At 37.9% G+C, this 23,126-nt stretch overlaps 1 protein-coding gene across 1 annotated transcript in view; it reads left to right on the top strand.

Moving 5' to 3' along the window:
* Window positions 1-23,126, top strand: part of LOC112134687 (uncharacterized) — a 302,796-nt gene that overhangs the window by 262,269 nt on the left and 17,401 nt on the right. Inside the window, exon 3 of the mRNA XM_063726660.1 lies at window positions 1,710-23,126. This exon is cut by the window's right edge and continues 17,401 nt beyond it. The gene's annotated coding sequence lies outside the window, so the exon portion shown is untranslated. The remainder of the gene's footprint in view (window positions 1-1,709) is intronic.

Genomic DNA, 23,126 nt, shown 5'->3' with positions numbered 1-23,126 from the left:
TATGTACCCAGTAGTCATTCAGGAGCAGGTTGTTCAGTTTCCATATAGTTGAGCGGTTTTTGAGTGAGTTTCTTAATTCTGAGTTCTAGTTTGATTGCACTGTTGTCTGAGAGACAGTTTGTTATAATTTATGTTCTTTTACATTTGCTGAGGAGTGGTTTACTTCCAACTGTGTGGTCCATTTTGGAATGGGTGTGGTGTGGTGCTGAAAAGAATGTATATTCTGTTGATTTGGGGTGGAGAGTTCTGCAGATGTCTATTAGTTCTGCTTGGTGCAGAGCTGAGTTCAATTCCTGGGTATCCTTGTAAACCTTCTGTCTTGTTGATCTGTCCAATATTGACAGTGGGGTGTTAAAGTCTCCCATTATTATTGTGTGGGAGTCTAAGTCTCTTTGTAGGTCTCTAAGGACTTGCTTTATGAATCTGGGTGCTCCTGTATTGGGTGCATATATATTTAGGATAGTTAGCTCTTCTTGCTGAATTGATCCCTTTACCATTATGTAATGGCCTTCTTTGTCTCTTTTGATCTTTGTTGGTTTAAAGTCTGTTTTATCAGAGACTAGGATTGCAATCCCTGCTTTTTTTTGTTTTCCATTTGCTTGGTAGATCTTCCTCCATCCCTTTATTTTGAGCCTATGTGTGTCTCTGCACGTGAGATGGGTTTCCTGAATACAGCGCACTGATGGGTCTTGACTTTTTATCCAATTTGCCAGTCTGTGTGTTCTAATTGGAGCATTTAGCCCATTCACATTTAAAGTAAATATTGTTGTGTGTGAATTTGGTCCTGTCATTATGATGTTAGCTGGTTATCTTGCCCATTAGTTGATGCAGTTTCTTCCTAGCCTTGATGGTCTTTACATTTTGGCATGATTTTGCAGTGGCTGGTACCGGTTGTTCCTTTCTATGTTTAGTGCTTCCTTCAGGAGCTCTTTTAGGGCAGGCCTGGTGGTGACAAAGTCTCTCAGCATTTGCTTGTCTGTAAAGGATTTTATTTCTCCTTCACTTGGGAAGCTTAGTTTGGCTGGATATGAAATTCTGGGTTGAAAATTCTTTTCTTTAAGAATGTTGAATATTGGCCCCCACTCTCTTCTGGCTTGTAGAGTTTCTGCTGAGAGATCCGCTGTTAGTCTGATGGGCTTCCCTTTGTGGGTAACCCGACCTTTCTCTCTGTCTGCCCTTAACATTTTTTCCTTCATTTGAACTTTGGTGAATCTGACAATTATGTGTCTTGGAGTTGCTCTTCTCGAGGAGTATCTTTGTGGCGTTCTCTGTATTTCCTGAATCTGAATGTTGGCCTGCCTTGCTAGATTGGGGAAGTTCTCCTGGATAATATCCTGCAGAGTGTTTTCCAACTTGGTTCCATTCTCCCCGATGCTTTCAGGTACACCAATCAGACGTAATTTGGTCGTTTCACATAGTCCCATATTTCTTGGAGGCTTTGTTCATTTCTTTTTATTCTTTTTTCTCTAAACTTCCCTTCTCTCTTCATTTCATTCATTTCATCTTCCATCACTGATACCCTTTCTTCCAGTTGATCACATTGGCTCCTGAGACTTTTGTATTCTTCACATAGTTCTCAAGCCTTGGCTTTCAGCTCCATCAGCTCCTTTAATGGCTTCTCTGTGTTGGTTATTCTAGTTATACATTTGTCTAATTTTTTTTTCAAAGTTTTTAACTTCTTCGCCATTGGTTTGAATTTCCTCCTGTAGCTCGGAGTAGTTTGATCGTCTGAAGCCTTCTTCTCTCAACTCATCAAAATCATTCTCTGTCCAGCTTTGCTGCGGGTGAGGAGCTGCATTCCTTTGGAGGAGGAGAGGTACTCAGCTTTTTAGAGTTTCCAGTTTTTCTGCTCTGTTTTTTCCCCATCTTTGTGGTTTTATCTACTTTTGGTCTTTGATGATGGTGACGTACAGAAGGGTTTTTGGTGTAGATGTCCTTTCTGATTGTTAGTTTTCCTTCTAACAGACAGGACCCTCACCTACAGGTCTGTTGGAGTTTGCTAGAGGTCCACTCCAGACCCTGTTTGCCTGGGTATCAGCAGCGGTGGCTGCAGAACAGTGGTGGCTGTAGGAAAGCGGATCTTGGTGAACCGCAAATGCTGCTGCCTGATGGTTCCTCTGGAAGTTTTGTCCCAGAGGAATACCCAGCCGTGTGAAGTGTCAGTCTGCCCCTACTGGGGGGTGCCTCCCAGTTAGGCTGCTTGGGGGTTAGGGACCCACTTGAGGAGGCAGTCTGCCCGTTCTCAGATCTCCAGCTGCATGCTGGGAGAACCACTACTCTCTTCAAAGCTGTCAGACAGGGATATTTAAGTCTGCAGAGGTTACTACTGTCTTTTTATTTGTCTGTGCCATGCCCCCAGAGGTGGAGCCTACAGAGGCAGGCAGGCCTTCTTGAGCTGTGGTGGGCTCCACCCAGTTCGAGCTTCCTGGCTGCTTTGTTTACCTAATCAAGCCTGGGCAATGGCGGGCGCCCCTTCCCCAGCCGCGCTGCCACCTTGCAGTTTGATCCCAGACTGCTGTGCTAGCAATCAGCGAGACTCCGTGGGCGTAGGACCCTCAGAGCCAGGTGCAGGATATAATCTCCTGGTGTGCCGTTTTTTAAGCCTGTGGGAAAAGCGCAGTATTAGGGTGGGAGTGACCTGATTTTCCAGGTGCCGTCTGTCACCCCTTTCTTTGACTAGGAAAGGGAACTCCCCATCCCCTTGTGCTTCCTGAGTGAGGCAATGCCTCACCCTGCTTCAGCTCATGCACGGTGCGCTGCACCCACTGTCCTGCACCCACTGTCTGGCACTCCCTAGTGAGATGAACCCGGTACCTCAGATGGAAATGCAGAAATCACCTGTCTTCTGTGTCACTCACGCTGGGAGCTGTAGACCAGAGCTCTTCCTATTCAGCCATCTTGGCTCCACCCTCAAATGCCCAATAGAAGGGATTTTTCTAAAAACTTCCTTGCAAATATACATAAAAGAAATGCTGATATAAAATTTTGTGGAACATTATAAATTAGTTTCCTATTGCTGGTTGCAATAAATTGTCTCAAATTTAGTGGCTTAATACAATAGAAAATTATCTTCCAGATCTGAAAGCCATAGCCCCATATTATTATTATTAAACAAATCATACTGATTCATGTAACAGTTATAATAATGTGGCCATGAGGGCTCAAACTATTCCTATGATGTTTACTTGGCAACTCTTGGTCAAATGCAGAATATATTCTTAACAGGTCTTCATCTTCCAAATGTCAAATGTATTTTTGTATATACCTATGATATTTGGAATTCAAAACCGATCAACAAATGTTGCTTCTAAAATATACTTTGAATTTTAACAAAGGAAAACTACTGCCAAAGAAATTAGGCTAATTTTATTGTATAATAAGTATTATTGTTATTGAGTACTTACTAAGTGTCAGGACATATTGTAAGTGCTTGTACATGTATTAATTCATGTAGTCCTCAAAACAATGCAATAAGTTAGATCCTATCATTATTTCCACTTAAAGGTGAGGGCACTGAGGCTCAGAGGTTAAATACTTGTCCCAAATTACACAGCTAGCAAAAGGCAGAGGTGGGATTTGAGCCCAGGATCTGTGCCTCCAGAGTCTGTATGCACTCTCTAGGAAGTTCCAAAATCATTTTTAGAGCCCATGTCCTTCGGGAGGATTCAGTGTATTTATTCTTATTTTATAGTTGGGGAGCTAACGTGGCAGAGAACTCAAAACAACTTCCTCCGCTTTCGTTCTGAGATGCTCATTTTGAATTTTAAATGATTTCTCTCTGTTATTAAGCTTTGTTGTGGGATCATTCCTCACTTTAATCTTTTGCTATATGTTGACTTCTAATATTCTAAAAGACCACTAAGAAAATGAAAACAAGTATTGTGATTTTAACAATTTTGAACTTTCTAGGTCATACTTCTTGTAATCAGACATGGTGCAAAATGTTTCTACAAGGTTATATGACTGACTTATAGCAAACATTATGGAGCCAACCTGTTAAAATGAGTTGCCTTCCCATTGTGGCCTCACAGTTTATTTATCAGGATTGGTTCACAATGCAAGTTAGCTGTACTTTTTCAAATTCAACTTACTCTCAAAACAAAATGCCATCTACTTACAAAGCTGAAAAATAGACACCAGAGGCTCTGAACATAATTCCAGAAGTTATTTTTCTGCAATGGTTTGGGCAAAGCCATACTTCCCCAAAACTGTATCTCCTCTCAAGATGACCATTCTGAAGTCACTTCACATAGTAGCTGGTATAATGGATAGCATGCTATCCCAGTTGGTTTCTCTGTCAGGAATGCTCTTACTTGATCTATTCATGATGGGTATAAAAATTTTGACTGTAGTAGTTCATTTACGGTCTTACCTGGAGGAATTTTTATCTCTGAACATTATGGACTAATTAGGTTTGACTGAGTAAAACACAGTTTGAAATGACTAGATATAGTTAATTTAAATATAATATAGAATAAGCCATAAATGATATAGGAGAGTTATGAGGTAATTTTCAATTTTCCGTCATTAGAAACTGGTGAAAAATACTCCGTAGCCAAGCCGAGCTAAGAGAAAGTTTCCTGTTTTGGTTCAGACTTCTTCAATTGTTCACATCCTCTTAGACGTGTTCTGGGTGACTGTTCCTAACCATTCTGTTTTGGTCTGGTTCCTTCCTTTCATCATTGAGCTTGTCCTTATTTTCTAATTATGGATTTCTTCAAAACTCATTTCAAGTGCACAATATTATCATATACTGTACTTCTATTGTACTCTTCAAATTGCTTGCTCCTGTATGCTTTTTATTGGGAGATGGCTTCTGTTTTTGCTTTTGTTTGTTTGTGGGGTTTTGTGTGTGTGTGTGTGTGTGTGTGTGTGTGTGTGTCCTACAGCTTTAATCTCTGCATCTGTCTTCATTCCTATGTGCTGTGGTCAGCTTCTATGATGGTTGTAAAGGAAGTGTTTTTAATTCATTTACTTCAGCAGGAAAAGTAAGTTACTAATGACATGCAAGCGGACACCTAAGCACACACTTATACGCACATGCATGCAAACAAACATGTATGAGAACTTTAATGCCACTAAATTTCTTGTGTAATACAAATAAGCATCCCTCCTGGTTTCCAGTGCTCAGAAATGTTGTTCTTTATCCATTTGAGGTCCAGCGTAATCCGGAGGGTGCCTTTTAGAGGGTGTCTTCTCTCTGATTCATTGCTGGTGGACATTGCTTCAGTTTCCTATAACCTTTAAATCCATCTTAAATTGCTTCGCTTAGCTTTTTTGTAAGCTAGTGACTTAGGTAGCGACATTTCTCTGGGTATTACAATCTGGAAGCCCCTTAACTAAAGCTGTAGTACACAAACCCTTGTAAATCCAGCATTAACTAGGAAAGTTTGTAAGGAGGCTGAGATCTGGTTATGCCACTAGCTGGAAGATTCCGCTTTCTTAGCTGGAAGATTCTGCCATGGAGGTATCTTCCTCAGGAAAAATGGCTCATCAGCTTTCAAAAGTGAAAATAAACTTATATAATATTGTACCTTTAAAGGATATTAAGCAAGTTCTTCCTGTTTCCTTTTTTACATGCAGATAATACCGAATGTGATCATAAACCCTAAGAAATTTGGATTAAAAAACAATAAATTACAAAGTCAAAAATATTAAAAATTTGTAGGGATGTATATATGGAAAATGTATAATGTAATGTATATGATCAAAATATGAATAATTCATTAAACTAGCAAATATTTAAGTTTCTAAAATGCTAAAGTCTATTAAAATGTAAAAACAAATTTCTAAGAAAATCTTGATTTTCCAAATATTGAACACAAATTTCTAAATTATTTAATGTAATTTCTTCTTATGAGCATGCAGCTTATTTTGTGTTATACTCAGCCTTTGAGTCCTTAAGTGAGAAATCTAAAATAAAATTGCCTGGACAATGTTCATTAGAATGGGCCGCAAATGCTCATCTGCTAACATTTTAAAATATGGCAGCTCATTTATTTTAGATTAGATTTTTGCCCTTCTAAAAATGGTAGGCATTTCATACATGTCTAAAATATTTTTAAAATTTAGTTTGAAGTGATTTCAGCATCCACTCTTTACCATCGTATTAATTATTTTAATCATATAAAGTAATTACTAATGTTAGAAATATGCTTATATTAAGCAAGAATAAAAAACAGAAAGGCATGAGGAGTATTATTCTTAGACTTATTTAATGAACCTGGAAAAGAATACAAGGTGTGCTGTTAATGCTCATAGAACAAGGGTTGGTCAAGCATTATTAAATAATGTTGAAAATATAACAAAATTGCCTTAACGATGCACTCAACTTACATTTTAATTCTCAAAGAAATAGAAATAATTTCTTCCTACATTTTAAATAAACTTAATAAATTCTTGTTGGGCAAACTAAACATGTATTGACTAGACATTAGCCATTTTAAAGAGCTCTAACATGCTGTAATAAAATACTTTATAACATCTATACCAGCAGTTTTCCTAAAGATCAAGACAATTACTTTGACATTATGTAAAGAAAATGACCAAATCAGTATAGCTGCTTCAGCAGTAAGTTTCCAGATGAAACAGCTGTTTACAAAGGCATCACAAAACTTCATCAGACGTTTTATTTATATTAGAGGTTAAATGAAACATCTGGCCATACCTGATAGCAAAGTTACAAATGAGCATCACCATTAACCTGATTTTGTTATCAAGACAAGGGCTGGGACTGGAGAGGAGACCTTGAAAGGTAGCATCAGGTAGCCCTAACTATGGTTAAAGAGTTATTTCTTTTCAAAAATCTGTTTTATAATTTTGCTTATGCTTATGTCAGACTTAGCCTGTTGCAGATATATCTCCAATATATCATAACATGTTCAAAGGGTCTTAAACAAATTCATTAATGTGAATCACTATTAGTAATATTTTGTATTTGCTTATATGTTTTCCTCCATCACATTCACATCTTTAAAATGCTACTTGAAAAATTTATTGTCTGATATAAGAGAATGCCATGAAGAATGCAAAATCTATAATTTAGTAAGGCTTAAAAGTTACTAAGTATATAGGAAGCTTAAATTTTCAAAAAAATAATAAACACTAAATCTTGAAGAGCAAAGATGGCATTTTAAGGTCTGTTAAGGTTCAATTTTAAGATGGTTAATATATTTAAGTGTAACCCTATCAGAGAAGGGCAGAGTCAATAACAAGTTTTTTGGCTGATTGGTCTAACCTGTGATTTTTGTTTTCTTCTTGCCTTTCACATTACGGAAAACTAGATGTTCACTGGTGATCGCAGGAGAAGACGGGAGGAAAACAAATGGAAGGCATTTGTCTGATGTCTGTTTAGACAAACACCCATAGGAATTTCTGAAGAATTTGCAATCTTCCTTAGACCCTCTCTTCTCCATATTCCCATGGCACTTTTAACCTCTTCCTGAGTGTGACCCATTCTAGGCTCCAGCTAGTTGTAATTCTGGACTAAAAGGGAAAAGGAGCTGAAAGTCCTGAGGTAAAAGGTGCAGGAAGGTAGTGGGGTATAGTAGTGAGGGGTGGGGGTTGGGAAGAAAAAATTATTCCATTATGAAAACCATACATTAAAAAAATACTATTCAAATAATCTTGTCAATTTAGATTTTTGAAAAAAAAATCACTGTCAGTTCTGAGTTGCCAGGTATTTGCATGAAAAACTTTTGTTACAAGAAAGTGCATTGAAATGTAATTTTTGGCATGATTTGGATCTCACTGGATAAATACACTGATCCCTTTCTTCCCAGTAATGCGTATCAATAAGCAGTACTATAAATGCATTTTGTGCATTTTGATAAACTCAACAGTATTCCCTCATCAGGAGTTGTAAATATAGTTTTATTCCCAATCAAGTACTCAGAACCAAATAATAGATTTTACACATAATATGTCATAAAAGCAACTATAAAACAACTATAAACATCTATAATAACACAATATAAAAATATGATGCTACTTCTAAAAAAAGCATAAATATCCAGTGGGCATTACTTATAAAATGGACCCTTATGTCCAGTAAAATATACATATAAAATTTTAAAACCTCTAATACTTGATAATTTGACCCATACCTAATAATCTTGATAAGACAGTATACATATTTTTTAAAAACCTGTATAAATATAAGTCATTTTGCTTATTCTTTTAAAATTTAGAAAATATTTTAGAAAGCAATTTCGTTAATCCAAGTTTATCTGGATTAAGACAGAATGTTTGAGCAGATTCTTTTTTTTTCTCTCAAATGTCTTGGAAGATAAGATAAACATTTCAAATTATTTTAATTTTAGAACTGTCTGAAAGAAATATAGTGAGCTATAATTGATTATCTAAGAATTTTTTTCTACTTAGAATATTGTAATTAGCCAATAATAACATCAACAATAATACCGGATACCTTTTATTTTAGCACTTGTGTTGCGCCAGACACGGAGCTGAATGTTTTCTTTTTTACTTCAATTTACTCTTCCATTGTCTTCTATCTCAGCAAACTGCTGTGTCTCTGAGTAAATCATTTTAAATGACATCCAAGAACATAAGTGATAACTGTAAGATGCCTTATTTTAAAGAATAAAAAATATTTTTGGTCATCAGGAAACTCAAAAAAAGTTTTCAAACCTCTCATCTAATTTCAAAAGCAGGCATTAGATAAGCATCCCAACTCCACACGTGGCATTCGAAGAGTAGTTAAAGCCATCTACCGAGAAGTGTTAGTTCAGTTGGAAGTGAGCCATGGCATGTTTTAAAGTGCTTCCGTTCCCATACTCTCCATATGTAATAAATAATCTATCAAAACATTTAAATAACATAAGTTTCTTATTTATCTATGATATACAGCGAGTTTTTGTTTGTTTCCTTTTCCTTTTTTTTTTGGCAGGGTCTCACTCTGTCACCCAGGCTGGAGTGCGGTGGCACCATCTCGGCTCACTGCAACCTCTGCCTCCCAGGTTCAAGTGATTCTCCAGCTTCAACCTACCTAGTAGCTGGAATTACAGGCGTGCGCAAACACGCCTGGCTAATTTTTGTATATTTAGTAGAGACAGAGTTTCCCCATGTTGCGTAGGCTGGTCTCAAACTCCTGGACTCAAGGGAACTGCCGGTGTTGGCCTCCCAACTTGTTGGGATTACAGGTGTGAGCCACCGCTCCCAGCCCACAGTGAATTATTTATTTAAGCAGAGTCAGGCATCCTTACAGAGAAAAGCAATCACCTACTCCTTTCACCATCTCTACTAATATTATACTAATTTATACTGCTGAATTGAAAAAAATGATTTCCACTGGATTTTTATAATTACAATATTAGAACGTTTGTATTAATATTGACTATTGTTACACTTTCTATCTGCTGTTAAATAAATGGAAATCTTGAAATAGTCTTACCAGTGTCTAGCAGGAGTAACAATGTTGAAGGCAGAGTTTTCATACAAATTCCTTCCGCTTGGAGACAAGCTCCTTTTCTTTTGGGGGGTCTCAAGAACATCTTGACTCTAAGAAGATTTGTTTTTGTATTTCCTCAGACGGAGGCCAGTTGTGAGTTCTAAATGTTCAGATTTACAAATTGGTAGGAAATAGAGATGGAAAATTAAGGCTGATATATCTAGTGAGCAAACCATTCTCTGAAAATAAGTTATTTCAGAAAACATGTGTTAGTCACCTCTATTATGCTATATAAATAGCATTTTAAAATAATAGAATGAAATAGATGTTTTATTTTCATTATGTTTAGCATTAGGCTTGTGTAGCTGTAGATTTTCTAAAGTCACAAAGCTTGAAAATAAATTTTGACATATTTTTCTTTGTTTTTCACCCTGAATTCTTCCTCCCTCCTTGTTTTAGAAATATAAGCACACAGAAATATATATATATTTCTAAATATATATATATCTGAACTGTAGGTCATATATAGTATATATATTTAGAGATAGTCTTCACAAATATGGTTCATATTTAGAAACTGATATTGCAAATAAAGCTTTAGCAGAAATAGTTTTGTGTGTGTGTGTGTGTGTGTGTGTGTGTGTGTATTTAAGTATAAAGGCAATGCTTAACAGTTTTGCAAATGACACCAAAATATGATATGCAGAACAACTAACACACAGAGTAGGGAGTCAATAAAGCTTGATAATTTGGCTAGAAAACAAAGATAAAAGACCATTGTACTCCAGAGGACATCATACACAATCACTAGATATTACAGATGTAATATTAAACAAAATTTTATTATAAGATTTGTATCTATCTTTTTAATGACTAATTCTACTTTGTTTACACAGCTATCATCCCTTGAAATGAAACCAGTTGAGGTATTAGTAAGTCAATAAAAACATTTATGCCATATGCAAAGAGTTGTAAGTCATGTAAAACTTTGCAGACTCAGTTCTCAAGGGACACCTGTATTAGCAGTAATGTAATAATGGTATGTACTAGAAACATTAATTTAATTATTATTATTTAAAATACTAAGCACACATGTGTTATGTTAAATACTTTACACACATTGTCTCATTCAACCCCTCAACAAACTTATTATATTTTTATTTTATACATGAGGAAAGTGTCACAAATAGTTACATCATTTACCCAAGATCACACAATTAGGATTATATAATTATTTTAAATTACATAACATGATATAGAATACAAAACACTTTGATTTTTATTTTTGCCTTGAAAAAATCTTGTGATATTATTATCCCACTTTTAGATTTCTGAAAATTAGGTTTGGAAAATGTAAATGACCTGCTCAATATCAGTCAGCTGGAAAGGCCAGAGCGAGCTAGGGCCAATGCCAAGCACTGTTGGTGAAACGCAGAAACATTGCCCTTTCAATAGGAAGACACCATTATTAAATGACAACCTACAAACCATTTATACCTCATTCCATTTGATCTTCAAAACCACTCTGTGTGATGAGCTGGTTAGATACAGAAATTCCATTTTGTAGATGAGACAACTGACATGCAAGAGACTGTGACTTGCAAGTCACAGAGACAAGGACCTATGCATTCTGCTTTCTAATTCACTGCTTCTCCATTACACATGTCCTCTTTTTAGGAATCAGCAATATGGTTGATATGATAATGAATAAATAAATGAAAGATGTAATAAAGTGAGCTTTAGTATGAATGTGTTGTGATTATAGTAATTAATACAGAAATTGAGAGTCTAGGGAGATCCATATGGAATTATAATAACCTATAATTTGCTCCTTGCTTACTTGGCTTCCCAAACATGCTAATCTCAGCAGTCTTTCATTTTTAAAAAAGTATTTTTTCCCAATTTGGTCTCTAATGGATTAGGGATAATCTGGAGCCAGTTATGGACAAATGGATATTTCACATATCTATTTATTTCTATTAATAATTGAGCAATCTATGTGCAAGCACTGAGAATATACAAAAGTATCCATCTTCGAAGAGACCACAATTTCAAAAGGGAGTAGTTGTAAACACATTGTTAAAATCAAATGTACTGGAAGTATAAATAAGGTCTATACAGCAATAGTATTAAAAATCATATGGTTAGCATAGTCCTAGAATGTCAAATGTTTCACTGAGAAGACTTTTGTGTGCGTTATCTGAATATGAGTAGCAGTTTGTTAGGTGGTCTGGGGAAGGGGTTAGTCTATGAAGAGGCAACCATATGTTTTATGAAACAGCATGGCAGATTAGAAGAACTGCAAGTGAGTGTCTGTCTAGATTATTGGCTGTGCGCCTATGTTTGGCAAGAAATGACACTGGAAAGACAAGCAGGAACCATAGAGCTCTCTGTGCCATGCCAGGTACTTTGAAAGTTTTCCAGTAGACAGAGATAGGCATGAAATGTTTTGAGCTCAGGAGAGAATTTACCCAAATTACCTTTTGGGAAGATCAGCCTAAAAGCACTGTGGATAAGTAATCCAAGAGTGGTGAAATAGAAGGGAGATTTTTGGTAGCTGTATTACTCTGTTAGAGCTGATTTAACAGAATACTGCAGACCGGGTGCCTTAACAAAAGTTTATTTTTTCAGCATTTTGGTGGCTGACTCTAAGATCAAGGTGTTGGCAGGTTTGAGTTTCTCCTGAGGCCTCTCTCCTTTGCTTGCAGATGGCTGTCTTCTCATTTGCCCTTATGTGATCTTTTTCTCTGTGTATGCATACCCCTGTGTCTTATTATCTTCTTACAAGGACACCAATCCTATTGGATTAAAACTCCACCCTTGTGACCTCGCTTAAACTTCATTACCTCCTTAGTGACCCTACTTCAAAATATATTCCATTTGATGTTAGGATTCCACTTATGAATCTGGGAAAAACACAATTAATTTCATAATATTTGTCCTGCTAGACCTCCAAAATTCACGTCCTTTTCACATGCAAGATGCACTCACTTCACCTTGAAACAGAGCCACAGTCTTACTCGGTTCAGCATCAGCTCTAAGTCCAAAGTCTCATCTAAGTATTAACCTAAATCAGGTGTAAGTCTCAAAGCTACGGTTTATCCTGAGGCAAAATTCCTCTCCAACTGTGAATCCATGAAACCAGACAGGTTATGCCCTTCTAAAATACAATGATAGAACAAGCATAGGATAGACATTCCCATTCCAAAAGGGACAAACGAAATAAGTGAGGTGTGATGGGTCCTAAGCAAATGGAAAAACTAACAAGAAAAATTCCATTCAATTTTAAGGCTTGAGAATAATCCTCTGACAACACGCTCTGTCCTTCAGACTTACTTGTGCAGCAAGCAGTGTTGCTCCCACAGCCATGGGCATTGCCCCACCCCCTCCAATGGCTGTGACTGGTTGCATGGCTCCTGGGGCACTGATGGGCTGCAGCCTTCTGCACTGAAAGGAGGAGGAGACAGCCTTGTTCCACAGATGTGTGCATTCTGGACCTGTGGTAGCAGGGGCAGCCGTGCTGATTTCTGTATTGTCTTCTTTATTGTTCTTGAATGACAAGGCATTTTCACAGCCTGATGGCTCTATTGTTCCATCCTATAAATTTCTCCTTTATTTAATCCCATCTCTGCCCCCTTTAGTTCAAACTGGCAGTGTTTCAGCTGGTATAATCCCATCTCTATTCTTGTGTTCTGCTGAGATGTTTGATTCAATCCATGAGTAATCTCTTCATGGAGTGATTGTTCAGCCACATCCTTGATGGTCTCTCCAGAGCACACTTTCTCTTTCCTTGCAATATGGATAGGCTGAGGGTTTTCAAATATTCACATTTTGGTCTCTTTTTGGGTAACAATTCCTTTAATTTATCTGTCTGTTTTCTTGCATTTTACTGTAAGCTGTTAAGAGAAACCAGGCTGCACCTTTAACACTTTGCTTAGAAATCTCCTCAGCTAAATATTTAAGTTCCTCCACAATTAACTTCAACTTTTCAGAAAATACTGATATTTACTAAGATAAAATACTATGATAAAATTTACTAAGATAAAATACCAAGAACTCAGCAAAGTTCTTTGCCACTTTTGAACAGGATCACTTTTCCTCCAGTTTCCAACAACATGTGCCTCATTTCCATCTGAGACCTCATCAGAATTATTTTTAATGGCCACATGCTTACCAACTGTCCCATCAAAGCAATCTAGCCTTTTTCTAACATGTGCCTTAAAACTCCTCTAGCCTCTATCAATTACCTAATTCCAAATTCATTTCCACATTTTTAGGCATATGTTATAGCAGGACCCTGCTTCTTGCTACCAAAATCTGTATTGGTCAGGGATGTCCAGAGAAACAAAATGAACAGAATGTGTATTTGTTTCACATGATTGTGTAAACTGGCAAGTCTAAATTTGCAGCGTAGGCTGGTGGGTTTGTGATCCAGGATAGTTGGTGGTACAGATAAAGTCTGAAGGCAGCCTACTTAAGAATTCCTTGTAGCTCAGGGATGCCAGTCTTTTTTGTGCTATTCAGACCTTCATCTGGTTGGATGAGGCTCACCCACATTATGGATGGCAATCTTCTTTACCCAAAGTTTACTGATTAAAATGTTAATCTGTTTCAAAATACCCTCCAAGTTGGCACAAATTTAACTATCACTGAAGTGTATTGATGAATGTATGTGAGAGAAGGTTAGAGTTTGAACTACAACAGTTATGTTAATATGAAGTCAAAGATGACTCTTCATTTTCAGACAATTGTGACTGGGTAAATGGTGCCATTAAAACTGAAATTGAAATGTTTGAAGAGAAATAAGTTTTGTGAGATGATAAAAAATTCACTTTTGAACAGATTGATTAGGAAGTGACTATGGAACACAAAATAGTAGATCTACCCTAGGGAGAAAAAACTTTGACAGAAATTTGGGGAATATTAACTGTGGAAAGCAGTAGAAGCTATTTGGGCATGGACAAAATTTCACTGAAAATAGAAAGTTATATAAAAACAAAAGATGGCCGGGTGCGGTGGCTCACGCCTATAATCCCAGCACTTTGGGAGGCTGAGGTGGGCAGATCACTTGAGGCCAGGAGTTCAAGACCAGCCTGGCCAACATGGTGAAACCCCGTCTCTACTAAAAATACAAAAATTAGCCAGGCCCGGTGGCAGGCGCCTGCAATCCCAGCTACTCAGGAGGCTGAGGCAGGAGAATTGCTTGAACCTGCAGGGTGGAGTTTGCAGTGACCTGAGATTGTGCCACTGCACTCCACCCTGGGCAACAGAGTGAGACTCCATCTCAAAATAAATAAATAAATTAATTAATTAAAGAAATAGGCCTTTGATGAGTTTGGATTCTAAGGTTTCTGGCAACAGAAACCTATTGGAATAAGCTTAAGCAGAAAGAGAGGATTTGGTTTAAGGATACATGAGTTTCTCATGGAGGCCAAGGGTTCTAGGTCAAGATTACATCGAAATCAGTTTTATTTATTGTTTGTTTGTTATTTTATTTTATGTTTAAGATGAGAGAAATTTAAGCTTGTTTATATACAGTTTAGAAGGAGCTAGTGAAAAATAAAGATTGAATATATTTATTTTAGAAAATAAATAGTTAATGACAATAGATTATGAAGAGAACGGCATCTAGACGAGTGTTTCTCAAACTTTTATGTGCATAGGAATCACCTGGGAACCTTTTATAAAATTCATCAAGTGAAGGGTGGGATCTGAGATTCTGCACTTCTAGCAGGTGCTATGGTATTGGCAAGTCTGCTGGTCCACAGGCTATACATTAAGTCATGAAGATCTGGGCACAGTTGGGAGACTTTTCAATAAACTGTGTACACCTTTTCATCTAAAACATAAAGAAATTGCCCAAGAAGGAATCTTGCTTAAAATCTGCTCAGCGTCATTGTTTTTTTTTTTTAATTATTATTATACTTTAAGTTCTAGGGTACATGTGCACAATGTGCAGGTTTGTTACATATGTATACATGTGCCATGTTGGTGTGCTGCACCCATTAATTCGTCATTTACATTAAGTATTTCTCCTAATGCTATCCATCCCCCTCCCTCCCCACCCCATGACAGGCCCCGGTGTGTTTTGTTCCCCACCCTGTGTCCAACTGTTTTCATTGTTCAATTTCCACCTATGAATGAGGACATGCAGTGTTTGGTTTTCTGTCCTTGCGATAGTTTGCTCAGAATGATGGCTTCCAGCTTCATCCATATTCCTACAAAGGACATGAACTCATCCTTTTTTATGGCTGCATGGTATTCCATGGGGTATATGTGCCACATTTTCTTAATCCAGTCTATCATTGATGGACATTTGGGTTGGTTCCAAGTCTTTGCTATTGTGAATAGTGCCGCAATAAACATACGTGTGCATGTGCCTTTATAGCAGCATGATTTGTAATCCTTTGAGTATATACCCAGTAATGGGATCGCTGGGTCAAATGGTATTTCTAGTTCTAGATCCTTGAGGAAACACCACACTGTCTTCCACAATGGTTGAACTAGTTTACAGTCCCACCAACAGTGTAAAAGTGTTCCTATTTCTCCACATTCTCTCCAGCACCTGTTGTTTCCTGAGTTTTTAATGATCACCATTCTAACTGGTGTAAGATGGTATCTCACTGTGGTTTTGATTTGCGTTTCTCTGATGGCCAGTGATGATGAGCATTTTTTCATGTGTCTGTTGGCTGCATAAATGTGTTCTTTTGAGAAATGTCTGTTCATATCCTTTGCCCACTTTTTGATGGGGCTGTTTGATTTTTTTCTTGTAAATTTGTTTAAGTTGTTTGTAGATTCTGGGTATTAGCCCTTTGTAAGATGGATAGATTGTAAAAATTTTCTTCCATGCTGTAGGTTGCCTGTTCACTCTGATGGTAGTTTCTTTTGCTGTGCAGAAGAAACTTTTTAATTTAATTAGATCCCATTTGTCAATTTTGGCTTCTGTTGCCATCGTTTTTGGTGTTTTAGTCATGAAGTCCTTGCCCACGCCTATGTCCTGAATGGAATTGCCTAGGTTTTCTTCTAGGGTTTTTATGGTTTTAGGTCGAACATTTAAGTCTTTAATCCATCTTGAATTAACTTTTGTATAAGGTGTAAGGACGGGATCCAGTTTCAGCTTTCTGCGTATGGCTAGCCAGTTTTCCCAGCACCATTCATTAAATAGGGAATTTTTTCCCCATTTCTTGTTTTTGTCAGGTTTGTCAAAGATGAGATGGTTGTAGATGTGTGGTATTATTTCTGAGGGCTCTGTTCTGTTCCATTGGTCTTTATCTGTGTTTTGGTACCAGTGCCATGCTGTTTTGGTTACTGTAGGCTTGTAGTATAGTTTGAGGTCCGGTAGCATGATGCCTCTAGCTTTGTTCTTTTGGCTTAGGATTGTCCTGGAAATGCAGGCTCTTTTTTGGTTCCATATGAACTTTAAAGTAGTTTTTTCCAATTCTGTGAAGAAAGTCAGTTGGTAGCTTGATGGGGATTGCATTGAATCTATAAATTACCTTGGGCAGTATGGCCACCTTCACGATATTGATTCTTCCCATCCATGAGCATGGAATGTTCTTCCATTTGTTTGTGTCCTCTTCTATTTTGTTGAGCAGTGGTTTGTAGTTCTCCTTGAAGAGATCCTTCACATCCCTTGTAAGTTGGATTCCTAGGTATTTTATTCTCTTTGAAGCAATTGTGAATGGGAATTCACTCATGATTTGGATCTCTGTCTGTTATTGGTGTTTAGGAATGCTCGTGATTTTTGCACATTGATTTTGTATCCTGACACTTTCCTGACGTTGCTTATCAGCTTAAGGAGATTTTGGGCTGAGATGATGGGGTTTTCTAAATATACAATCCTGTAATCTGCAAACAGGGACAATTTGACTTCCTCTTTTCCTAATTGAATGCCCTTTATTTCTTTCTCCCGCCTGATTGCCCTGGCCAGAACTTCCAACACTATGTTGAATAGGAGTGGTGAGAGAGGGCATCCCTGTCTTGTGCCAGTTTTCAAAGGAATCTTTCCAGTTTTTGCCCATTCAGTATGATATTGGCTGTGGGTTTGTCATAAATAGGTATATTATTTTGACATACGTCCCATCAATACCTAGTTTATAGAGAGTTTTTAGCATGAAGGGCTGTTGAATTTTGTCAAAGGCCTTTTCTGCATCTATTGAAATAATTATGTGGTTTTTGTCTTTGGTTTTGTTTATATGATGGACTATGTTTATTGATTTGTGTATGTTGAACCAGCTTTGCATCCCAGGGATGAAGCCCACTTGATTGTGGTGGATAAGCTTTTTGATGTGCTGCTGGATTTGGTTTGCCAGTATTTTATTGAGGATTTTTGCATCGATGTTCATCAGAGACACTTGTCTAAAATTCTCTTTTTTTGTTATGACTCTGCCAGGCTTTGGTCTCAGGATGATGCTGGCCTCATAAAATGAGTTAGGGAGGATTCCCTCTTTTTCTATTGATTGGAATAGTTTCGGAAGGAATGGTACCAGCTCCTCTTTGTTCCTCTGTTAGAATTCGGCTGTGAATCCGTCTGGTCCTGGACTTTTTTTGGTTGATAGGCTATTAATTATTGCCTCAATTTCAGGGCCTGTTATTGTTCTATTCAGGGATTCAACTTCTTCCTGGTTTAGTCTTGGGAGGGTGTATGTGTCCAGGAATTCATCCATTTCTTCTAGATTTTCCAGTGTATTTGCATAGAGGTGTTTATGGTATTCTCTGATGGTAGTTTGTATCTCTGTGGGATCAGTGGTGATATCCCCTTTATCATTTTTTATTGCATCTATTTGATTCTTCTCTCTTTTCTTCTTTATTAGTATTGCTAGCAGACTATCAAGTTTGTTGATCTTTTCAAAAAAACATCTCCTGGATTCATTGATTTTTTTGAAGGGTTTATTTGTGTCTCTATCTCCTTCAGTTCTGCTCTGATTTTAGTTATTTCTTGCCTTCTGCTAGGTTTTGAATGTGTGCTCTTGCTTCTCTAGTTCTTTTAATTGTGATGTTAGGGTGTCAATTTTAGATCTTTCCTGCTTTCTCTTGTGGGCATTTAGTGCTATAAATTTCTCTCTACACACTGCCTTAAATGTGTCTCAGAGATTCTGATATGTTGTGTCTTTGTTCTCATTCGTTTCAAAGAACATATTTATTTCTGCCTTCATTTCGTTATGTACCCAGTAGTCATTCAGGAGCAGGTTGTTCAGTTTCCATGTAGTTGAGCGGTTTTTCAGTGAGTTTCTTAATTCTGAGTTCTGGTTTGATTGCACTGTTGTCTGAGAGACAGTTTGTTATAATTTATGTTCTTTTACATTTGCTGAGGAGTGCTTTACTTCCAACTATGTGGTCAATTTTGGAATAGGTGTGGTGTGGTGCTGAAAAGAATGTATATTCTGTTGATTTGGGGTGGAGAGTTCTGTAGATGTCTATTAGGTCCGCTTGGTGTAGAGCTGAGTTCAATTCCTGGGTATCCTTGTTAACCTTCTGTCTCATTGATCTTTCTAATGTTGATAGTGGGGTGTTAAAGTCTCCCATTATCATTGTGTGGGAGTCTAAGTCTCTTTGTAGGTCTCTAAGGACTTGCTTTATAATCTGGGTGCTCCTGTATTGTGTGCATATATATTTAGGATAGTTAGCTTTTCTTGCTGAATTGATCCCTTTACCATTATGTAATGGTCTTCTTTGTCTCTTTTGATCTTTGTTGGTTTAAAGTCTGTTTTATCAGAGACTAGGATTGGAACCCCTGCTTTTTTTTGTTTCCCATTTGCTTAGTAGATCTTCCTCCATCCCTTTATTTTGAGCCTATGTGTGTCTCTGCATGTGAGATGGGTCTCTTGAATATAGCCCACTGATGGGTCTTGACTCTTTATCCAATTTGCCAGTCTGTGTCTTTTAACTGGAGCATTTAGCCCATTTACATTTAAGGTTAATATTGTTATGTGTGAATTTGATCCTGTCATTATGATGTTAACTGGTTATTTTGCTCGTTAGTTGATGAGGTTTCTTCCTAGCATCAATGGTTTTTTAAAATTTGGCATGTTTTTGCAGTGGCTGGTACTGGTTGTTCCTTTCCATGTTTAGTGCTTCCTTCAGGAGCTCTTGTAAGGCAGGCCTGGTGGTGACAAAATCTCTCAGTATTTGCTTGTCTGTAAAGGATTTTATTTCTCCTTCACTTGTGAAGCTTAGTTTGGCTGGATGTGAAATTCTGGGTTGAAAATTCTTTTCTTTAAGAATATTGAATATTGGCCCCTATCTCTTCTGGCTTGTAGAGTTTCTGCTGAGAGATCCGCTGTTAGTCTGATGGGATTCCCTTTGTGGCTAACCCGACCGTTCTCTCTGGCTGCCCTTAACATTTTTCCTTTGTTTCAACTTTGGTGAATCTGACAATTATGTGTCTTCGTGTTGCTCTTCTCAAGGAGTATCTTTGTGGAGTTTTCTGTATTTCCTAAATGTGAATGTTGGCCTGCCTTTCTAGGTTGGGGAAGTTCTCCTCTATAATATCCTGCAGAGTGTTTTCCAACTTGGTTCCATTCTCCCTGTCACTTTCAGGTACACCAATCAGACTTAGATTTGGTTTTTTTACATAGTCCCATATTTCTTGGAGGCTTTGTTCGTTTCTTTTTACTCTTTTTTCTCTAAACTTCTCTTCTCACTTCATTTCATTCATTTGATCTTCAATCACTGATATCCTTTCTTCCACTTGGTCGAATTGGCTACTGAAGCTTGTGCATGTGTCATGTAGTTCTCGTGCCATGGTTTTCACCTCCTTGAGGTCATTTAAGGTCTTCTCTACGCTGTTTATTCTAGTTAGCCATTCATCTAATCTTTTTTCAAGGTTTTTAGCTTCTTTGTGATGGGTTCGAACATCGTCCTTTAGCTCGGAGAAGTTTGTTATTACCGATTGTCTGAAGCCTTCTTCTCTCAACTCGTCAAAGTCATTCTCCGTCAAGCTTGTTCCATTGCTGGCAAGGAGCTGTGTTCCTTTGGAGGAGAAGAGGTGCACTGATTTTTAGAATTTTCAGCTTTTCTTCTCTGGTTTCTCCCCATCTTTGTGGTTTTATCTACCTTTGATCTTTGATGATGGTGATGTACAGATGGGGTTTTGGTGTGGATGTCCTTTCTGTTTGTTAGTTTTCCTTTTAATAGTCAGGTCCCTCAGCTGCAGGTCTGTTGGAGTTTGCTGGAGGTCCACTCCAGACCCTGTTTGCCTGGGTATCACCAGTGGAGGCTGCAGAACTGCAAATATTGCAGAACAGCAAATGTTGCTGCCTGATCCTTCCTCTGGAAGCTTCATCTCAGAGGGGCACCCGGCTATATGAGGTGTGATTCTGCCCCTACTGGGAGTTGTCTCCCTGTTAGGCTACTTGGGGGTTAGAGACCCACTTGAGGAGGCAGTCTGTCCGTTCTCAGCTCTCAAACTCTATGCTGGGAGAACCACTACTCTCTTCAAAGCTGTCAGACAAGGACATTTAAGTCTGCAGAAGTTAGTTTCTGCTGCCTTTTGTTCAGCTATGCCCTGCCCCCAGAGGTGGAGTCTACAGAGGCAGGCAGGCCTCCTTGAGCTGCGGTGGGTTCCACCCAGTTCGAGCTTTCAGGCTGCTTTGTTCACCTACTCAAGCCTCAGCAATGGCGGGTGCCCCTCCCCCAGCCTCACTGCTGCCTTGCAGTTCTATCTCAGACTGCTGTGCTAGCAGTGAGCAAGGCTCTGTGGGCGTGGGACCCTCTGAGCCAAGCGCGGGATATAATCTCCTGGTGTGCCATTTGCTAAGACCGTTGGAAAAGCGCAGTATTAGGGTGGGAGTTTCCCGATTTCCCAGGTACTGTCTGTCACGGTTTCCCTTGGCTAGGAAAGGGAATTCCCCGACCCTTTGCACTTCCCGGGTGAGACAATGCCCCGCCCTGCTTCAGCTCACACTCTGTGGACCGCACCCACTGTCCGACAAGCCCTAGTGAGATGAACCCAGTACCTCAATTGGAAATGCAGAAATCACCTGTCTTATGCATCACTCACGCTGGGAGCTGTTGACTGGAGCTGTTGCTATTTGGCCTTCTTGGAACCAGACCTAGACAGCAACTTTTATTGAAGTGACAGTATATAGCAGCGGCAGAGCTACTGTTCTTTGTGGAGCAGGGCTAGCCTATAGGCAGTGCACCCAGAGTAGCAGCTCAGGAACAGTTCTGCAGTCATATTTATATCCACTTTTAATTTCACCTTCATTCTTAATCTCATGGTAGGTAAGTAATCAAAGATAACTCCAGCTGGAAAATGAATGATTATCCTTTTGACACAAACTTTAATATAAAAATGCTCAAACATGCAGATGAAACCCAATATATCCATCAACCAATTTTGATAATTATCAACATTTTGCATTCTTGTTTCATCTTTCACTATAGCTTGCCTCATTTCACCTGACTACTATAGTATTTTTTTTTTTTCTTGAGATGGAATCTCACTCTGTCACCAGGCTGGAGTGCAGTGGCATGATCTTGGCTCACTGCAACCTATGACTCCCTAGTTCAAGCGATTCTCCTGCCTCAGCCTTCCAAGTAGGTGGGATTACAGGCACGCGCCACCACGCCCAGCTAATTTTTGTATTTTTAGTAGAGATGGGGTTTCACCACGTTGGCCAGGATGGTCTTGATCTCCTGACCTTGTGATCCACCCATCTTGGCCTACCTTTCTATAGTATTTTTAAGGGAACCCATGTATCTATTATTTTTCTCATAAATACCTAAATGTATATTTCTAACAAAAACAAATTAAAAAAATAAACACAGCGCCAAGATTGCAAGGCCAGAATTGCTACTTGTCTCAAAAGTGTATTTTTACTTTTTCATCTTGATTCAATAAATGTTAATTCACTTGAATCAATATCTCTCAATATTCTTACATTGTTTTTTGTTGACTCACCTCTTAAGTATGTTTTAATATGTAGCAGTTATTCCTCCCCTACTATGTTTCAAAGCATTCATTTCTTTGAAAACTAGATTATTTTATTTTTTATAACATTCTCCATATTCTGGACATGCTTATGGCATCTTTATGATGACATTTAACATGCTGTACTATCCCTCATGTTTCCTGTAAAATGGTAGTCGATCTAGAATCTGGATTCAATATGGTAAATTGTTTATTGACCACAGTAGCTCATGGATAATGCTCTGTGATTCCTTGCATCAGATCACAAGGCATGGAATTTCTTACCATCCCAGTTTGGTCATGTTACTATTAATCAGTGAGTTCAGATGTTGTCAGCTTCATCCAACCATTAACTTCTCACATAATGAGTTTAACAGCCATTGATGATTGCAACTTAGATACATCATTTGAATAGAGGTTTCAAAGTGGTGATTTTTTTTCTAATTCTTCCATTTATTCTGCATTTATTAGGTATAATTCTTTTATAGAGACAAATTTTCTGTAATCAAATATTCCAGGCTAGAAAAGCAAGATAGATAGATAGATAGATAGATAGATAGATAGATAGATAGATAAAATTGTTTCATTTATTTAATACTTTTTCATAATAATTAGTTACCCTAGTAATTTCCAAAAATGACCACAAAGATGCAATTAGCAAAATTGAGTCTTTTGGAAAATCTATAGAATAAAATTATCCAGTTTCTTCAAGTAATAAATTGAGAGCAGTAAAGAAAGAAGGTAGAGAAGAAGAGAGAACCTATAGATTAAAAGTAGGTCAGTCTTACTTTATCCTTATTTTTA

This window comes from Pongo abelii, chromosome 7, assembly GCF_028885655.2.
Source record: "Pongo abelii isolate AG06213 chromosome 7, NHGRI_mPonAbe1-v2.0_pri, whole genome shotgun sequence".
NCBI lineage: Eukaryota > Metazoa > Chordata > Mammalia > Primates > Hominidae > Pongo > Pongo abelii.
Note: the sequence above shows the minus strand (reverse complement) of the source record. Positions and strands in the feature narration are given on the sequence as shown.